At 34.2% G+C, this 6,705-nt stretch overlaps 1 long non-coding RNA gene across 2 annotated transcripts in view; it reads left to right on the top strand.

Moving 5' to 3' along the window:
* The first annotated feature begins 5,871 nt into the window (after positions 1-5,871).
* LOC103219590 (uncharacterized) overlaps positions 5,872-6,705 on the top strand; it is a 143,506-nt gene continuing 142,672 nt past the window's right edge. For both annotated transcript variants that reach the window (XR_012094756.1, XR_012094755.1), the window contains exon 1: positions 5,872-5,915. This is a non-coding gene — a long non-coding RNA (uncharacterized lncRNA). The remainder of the gene's footprint in view (positions 5,916-6,705) is intronic.

Here is a 6,705-nt window from a genome sequence, read left to right as displayed (position 1 = left end):
AAATTAGATTAACTTTCATACAAAACAGAATAAAGGATATAAATAGCTTCATCTGAGTTTCATTTCAGGTGTTAGTGACACAAGATCTGGTCAGGAGAGGATTTTACTACCAACTGAAATTACACACACACACACACACACACACACACAATTTCAGTTTTCAGAGATTTTTGGAAACATGATTTGTCTATAAAAGGGGTGATTATGATGATGATGATAATGATTACTATTTGTCCATAAAAGATGATGATGGGCTGGGCACGGCGGCTCACACCTGTAATCCCAGCACTTTGGGAGGCCAAGGTGGGCAGATCACGAGGTCAAGAGATCGAGAGCATCCTGGCCAACATGGTGAAACCCCATCTCTACTGAAATACAAAAATTAGCTGGGTGTGGTGGCGCGTGCCTGTAGTCCCGGTTACTCGGGAGGCTGAGGCAGAATTGCTTGAATCCAGGAGGCGGAGGTTGCAGTGAGCTGAGGTGGTGCCACTGCACTCCAGTCTGATGACACAGTGAGACTCCGTCTCAAAAAAAAAAAAAAAAAAAAGGTGATGATGATGATAGTGATCATCATCATGGTCATCATCTTAAACTAGATCTGAAGGGTCAATATCAGGTGCTAAGTTTACTCTTGACAAGGATAAGAGCTATTTCTTACTTAGACACTTGGAAGCATTTTAAGCAGTCACTGATGCACAGAACCCTTGTTTTTGTATTTTCTTATCCTGTAATAAGATCTCCCATACAAGGTAAATAATTATTTGTAATAGCAGCATCTTTTATTACAGATTTTAAAGGGAATATGTGTAAATTTATTTGCTAAATGTGTACACATAATATAGCAGTGTAATTTTCCTGTTAAAAGTACCAGAAAACTTGATGAAAATTCAGTGTATTCGTTAACTTATCTTGTATGACTCACAAAATATTCATTCGAATACCTTTTTTCTACTAGTGGCTTTATATGTTTGATAAGCTACACAGGATGTCTGTGTTTTCTGTGTAAGAAGCTAAGCAAAGATTTTATAGTAGGACTTGAATGAAATACAAAATGGATATGAATATATTCATGTATAAGTATTGTATATGTATATGTGTGTATTCCTCCCTGATATTGTAAACATTTTTAGCACCTGTAAGATTAATAAAATACAAGAAGACATTTATTATTTATTAGCTTATTTACTCATTAATTCAGCAAGTACTTGTGGGGCATCTACTATGTATCAGGTATAGTTTCGGTGCAGAGAATATAGCAGCAAAGAGACACAGTTACTGATTTCATAAAACTTATATTCTAGTGGAGAGGTACATAAGTAAACAGGCAAATGCATTATATAACTTTAGGTGTGTCAAGAAACAAAATTACAATAAATTTAGTCCAAAATCTAGTTGCCTTTTATTCACAATTCATGAATTGAAGCAGCCTCCATTTTGCTAAATAGAATGAGAGCATCCACTGGGAAATGGCTGAAGTGTGGTTTTTTTGTAAGAGGTAACAAGGAAACAAAATAGAAAAAAAGCTGATTGGTTAGCATCAGCTTACTTTAGCTTACTTTTCTTATAAGCATTAAAGCAGAGGGAACTTCTTTTTTATGCTGACTGAGGTACAGTGGACTCTCTGATGGGTTGTTGGGAGTCTTCTGTTTTCAAGAAAAATTGGTCAGTTTGGGAATCTACCTGGTAATTTAATGTTTCAATTTGATTATGTGTTACTTAGCATGAGTGCCTCCATTCTGGTTTGGTATGATCCGTTAGGGTCTAATTCAGGAGCTCAGTCTAAAACAGATGCCTTCCATAAATTATTTTTACCAAGTGCTGATAATTTTCTGAGAAAACAAGCTATTTTTTCTTCTATACTCACACACTTCTATGCTTCACCTTAGATCACCAAAATGTGTGATATATTTTCCCTCACACCAATCGATTCTCTAAAACCAGTTGGCGGTCCTATAATTCAATTCAATTCTGACACTATCTTCCTGGAATTACCCTCAGATCTTATAAGTAAAAGGACTCAGTCCCACAAGACTGGAGCCACTTCAGATGCCAGTCACAAGTCAGGGTCTCCTATGCTTCTGACCAACTGGCTATAAATTGGGGGTTCCCACAACTATACTTGGGGTTTAATAATTCTACTAGAATGGCTTACAGAACTCAGGAAAACACTTTACTCATGTTTGTCAGCTTATTATAAAGATTATTTTAAAGAATCCAGAGGAACAGCTAGATGAAGGGGTACATAGGGTAAGATCTGGAGGGGTCCCCAGCACAGGGGCATTAGTCCTTGTGGAGGTGGGGAGCACCACTCTCCAAGAATGTGGATACCTTCACCAATCCACAAGCTCATCAAATCTCCTTGTTCAAAAGTTGTATAGCTTTACCACCAGCAGCTTTCTGGGAAGGCAGTGAATATGGATAAAAAGTACAGGATTCTGATCACTTCATTTGTCTTTCTGGTGAGCAGCCCCAACCTGAGGCTCTCTAGGGGCCCCATCCTAAGCCACCTCATTAACAAAACCTCATGTGTGATCCAGAGGGCTTCAAGATGAATGACAAAAGACACTCCTATGACTCAGAAAATTCCAAGGGTTTCAGAACCTTAATGCCTGAAACTGGAGACAAAAACCAAATACATTTCTTATTATACCACAAATTTCAATGAGGAAAAATAAGTTAGGTTAAAAAAAAGATACATGAAATAAATTTTGTTAACTGTGTGGTTCTGCTGTTTAGATGTTATGAGGGGTTGAGGTGAAATTACTCAGGTTTTGCAGAGATATCTCAGAGAGTTCTATAGTGCCCTAAAAAGCCAGCTTCTAAGACAGAGGACATTGAAACATAAGAAAAAAATGTGCTTACGTCAAGTAGATTGTCATGGTTATGAAAAAAGTCTAAGTTCTCCCATCCTTCAACACACACACACACACACACACATTTTTAAAAAATTTTGATGAGTCACATGTATAAAGCTACCAATGACAATATACATACCAGTGGTTAGATTCATTGAAATTTCTTCCAGAGATTTACAAAGTACTATACATGATAAATATGAGGTCTGGTTTTTAACAACATTAATTAGAATTTTTAAGTTAATATATTTTTCAAAATGTAAAGGGAAAAAATAAACTAATGAGCAAATAAAACCTTACAAAACTGAATGAATACCTATTGAACAACTAATTTTTTTAGACACTGAGTAAAGCATGTTTTTATATATTATCTCCGTTAATGTAAATAACAAAAAAAGGAAAATAATGGTACATAGTGACAAATGTGCATTTTTATGAATCTAAACATTTCTTCCATTTTGTGGTTGTCAATAATAAAATGCAGGCAAACTCTGAATATTTGTAAGTGATCTTTATCTCCAGAAATGTGTCCTGCTTGCAGAGAGAACCATTGGATACAATTCCTAGTCCCAGGACTTGCGACCACTTTTGAGGTCTCACACACTTTTCCTTTATACTGAATCTTATTTTTTATTGAATAAAAACAAATTTTATCTTGAAAAACCTGAGGTTAAAGAAAAAAAAAAAAAAGATAGCATACAGTATCAATTGGAAGGGTGGAGAATGAAAATATTCATTACAAATCTTTACTATTATCTTGGACACATTTTTGTAATCATATAAACCCTCAAGACAGAGTATAAAGACGGGATCCGATCGGGATATAATGTGCTGAATTTTGGTTGCAGAAATAAGGGGTAAAATATTTGTCTCCATGGGGACAGATCCATTACTGCACTTTTCAAAATGTCAAGGTTACATTTGAAAAGTAGTTGCAATTTTCTTCCATTTTATAAAGATAATTCACTGTTTGTACTTCACACATAAAAATGTGTGACTTAATGAAAATTTGTCTTCACAGTATTGGGATAATAATCCCAACCTAACATAGCTTATAGTGTATTTTTTTAATCTCTGGGAAACACAGTGTTATTAATGATTTAGTAACATTTTGTCATTTTGTCCACCTCCTCACCTTTGTGGAAGGATACATTGTCAAATAAGAAATCTGTTTTGGAAATGTGAATCCATAGGAAAAAAAAACCAGGATTTTTCCATATATTTGCCTTTAATGTTACAGAAAACATGTTTTTTTGTTTGTTTTTCATTTTTTATGTTAAAATATAACCAAAAAATGTTATCAATCTACCTTTACTAAGTTTAATTTGACTAGACAAAAAATACATATTTTTGTGTTTTTGATATGCTTTCAGTAAATTCTGTTAATATATGTAATGGTAGTAGAGCTAAACATTGCTAAACATTGTAACATATCTTTAAAACTATTAAGTCACCAAATTTTCTTGTGGTGCAAATGTTAAAAACCCTTGCATTAATTTCTTTCTTTCTTTCTTTGTTTTTTTTTTAAGATAATTTAGTAGAGACAGCGTTTTTCCATATTGGCCAGGCTGGTCTTGAACTTCTCACCTCAAGTGATCCGCCCACCTCGGCCTCCCAAAGTGCTGAGATTACAGACATGAGCCACCATGCCTGGACTACTAGTAGGAATTTGAAGGTACATATTAGATAGTAATGTTTTAAGAGTTGAAATGGTAAATAAAAAATAAAATTATCGTGTGTGAAAAAAATTTTTAAATTTCAATTCCTTTATTAGAAACCTTAATATAACAGATATTTTTTATAAGTTGGCCCATTTAAAGAAAGTCTAGCAGATGGTCAGTTATAAAAACTTAAGAAGTAGAAGCATTAAACCAAAATTTTCATCACCTTTCTAGGGACTGAGAAGGTGTATGGACAAAAGTTTCATCATTTTGCAGATGCCAACAAGTTATTTGTCTTTACAAAAGGAAACTCTGTATAGTTCATATGACATTTGCATGCAAAACAGCACATCAAATATGGCCTTCTCTCGCAGAAATTAAGCAGTATAGTATATCTCCATGAAGAAATATTTACAACATAAAATCTCACTAAGAAATATTTAGAATCAACTAAATTGTACAATATATCTTGTTTATGTTAAAACCCAGGCATTTTTGCATGGGCTGTCCTATGCGATGTTCACAGTAACTTTATGGAGTAATTATTCAATTATTCAAAGATGAGGAGATGAGACGTACAGAAACTAAGGAATTTACTCAGAATCACTTAGCTAGTTGAAGGTAGATGTGAATTTTAAATGAAGCTCTTTTACCCCAACTCTAGTGCTGTTTACACTATCTATGCTGACTCAACATATATTTTGCTTTATTTGGACATCTCAATAAATCTTTTATATACTCAGTAAATATTTACTAAGTACCTAATATGGCTTAAGCTCCGTGTTACATAGTGGTGATATAACAGTTACCTTCACTGAACTTAACCATATTTTAGTCTTCTATATGTTATGTGTTGTTTTTCTCTGGCTGCTTTCAAGACTCTTTATTATTGATTTTCAGCAGTTTGATTGGAATTAGATGTGGTTTTTTTTGTATTTATCATCCCTGAGTTTCAGTGAGCCTTTTAAATGTATAAATGTATGTTTTAACCAAATTAAATAAATTTTAAGCCAAATTTATTTATATATTTTGTCCCTTTATGTTTTTTTCTGTTGTGACCTCAATTATCCTTAATTAAATACTTTTATATTGTTGCACAAGTCCTTGAGCCTCTGTTCATTTTCCCCATTGACAGAGAAGGAGCATTACCACCTTGGACAAGCACCGCTATCTTAAAGTTCCCCTTGATCAAAAATAGCCCCAAAGGGCATCAGCCTAATGGCTAATGTCAGCATGACCGTAAACCACAAATAACGTCTCTGACAAGAAACATTCCAACCCTAAGATAAACCCCTCCCTGACCAGAGACATGACAGCCCAAGGTAACCTCCCCTCTGGCCAGAGACATTCCAACCCCACAATAAACTTCTCCTCCACACAGAAACATTCCAAGCTTGTGGTAAGTTCTCTTGTCCTGAACCTTTAAATACTCTTAGTCTGTAAGAGAGAATGCTCCTGACCGAAATCAGCCAGAAGTCCCTCTCTGATTTATTCTCCAAAATAAACCTGTTTTTGACTGTTGAGCGACTTTTCATGTTTCTTTCCTCTTTCTTTAACTCTTACACCCAATTTATTATCTCTATTATTCAGTGTAGGTTATTCCTATTGATCTATTTTTAATTTCATTCACTGTATCTTTGGTCATCTCTAATATGTTGTTAATTTTTATTTCAGATATTGTATTTTTTAGTTTTTAATTCTGATTTGTTCTTTTATAGTTTCTGTTCCTTTGCTGAAGTTTACTATCTTTTCATTCATTATCAATATATTTCCAAAGTCTTTGAAAATAATTACAACAGCTGGTTTAAAGTTGGTGCTGTAATTCCAACATCTTCAACACCTTCAGTTTTACCTCTATTGATTGTTTTTCTCTTGAATGTGACATTTTTAGAAATTTCTGGTTTCTTAGAAATCTGAGTACTTTGGATTTATATTCTAGATATTGTGAATTACATATTGCAGAGATTCTGGATTCTATTATATTCCTCTGTTTGTAGTCTTATCCATGTGTTTTGGTTAGACTTAAGCCAGATAGTTAGGTGTAACATAGTGTTTCTACCTTATCTTTCTTTTTGGAGATAGCCTCGCAACCCTACCCTTCTTCTGTGTGATTGTAAAATATTCTGCCTCTGCCCTCTGGTTCATCACTCCAATAAGAAGATTTCCTCACTTCCATATTTTAACTGCAT

Source organism: Chlorocebus sabaeus, chromosome 12, assembly GCF_047675955.1.
Source record: "Chlorocebus sabaeus isolate Y175 chromosome 12, mChlSab1.0.hap1, whole genome shotgun sequence".
NCBI classification, from domain to species: Eukaryota; Metazoa; Chordata; class Mammalia; order Primates; family Cercopithecidae; genus Chlorocebus; species Chlorocebus sabaeus.
The sequence above is the reverse complement of the archived record's forward strand: the minus strand, read 5'-3'. Positions and strand labels throughout refer to the sequence as shown.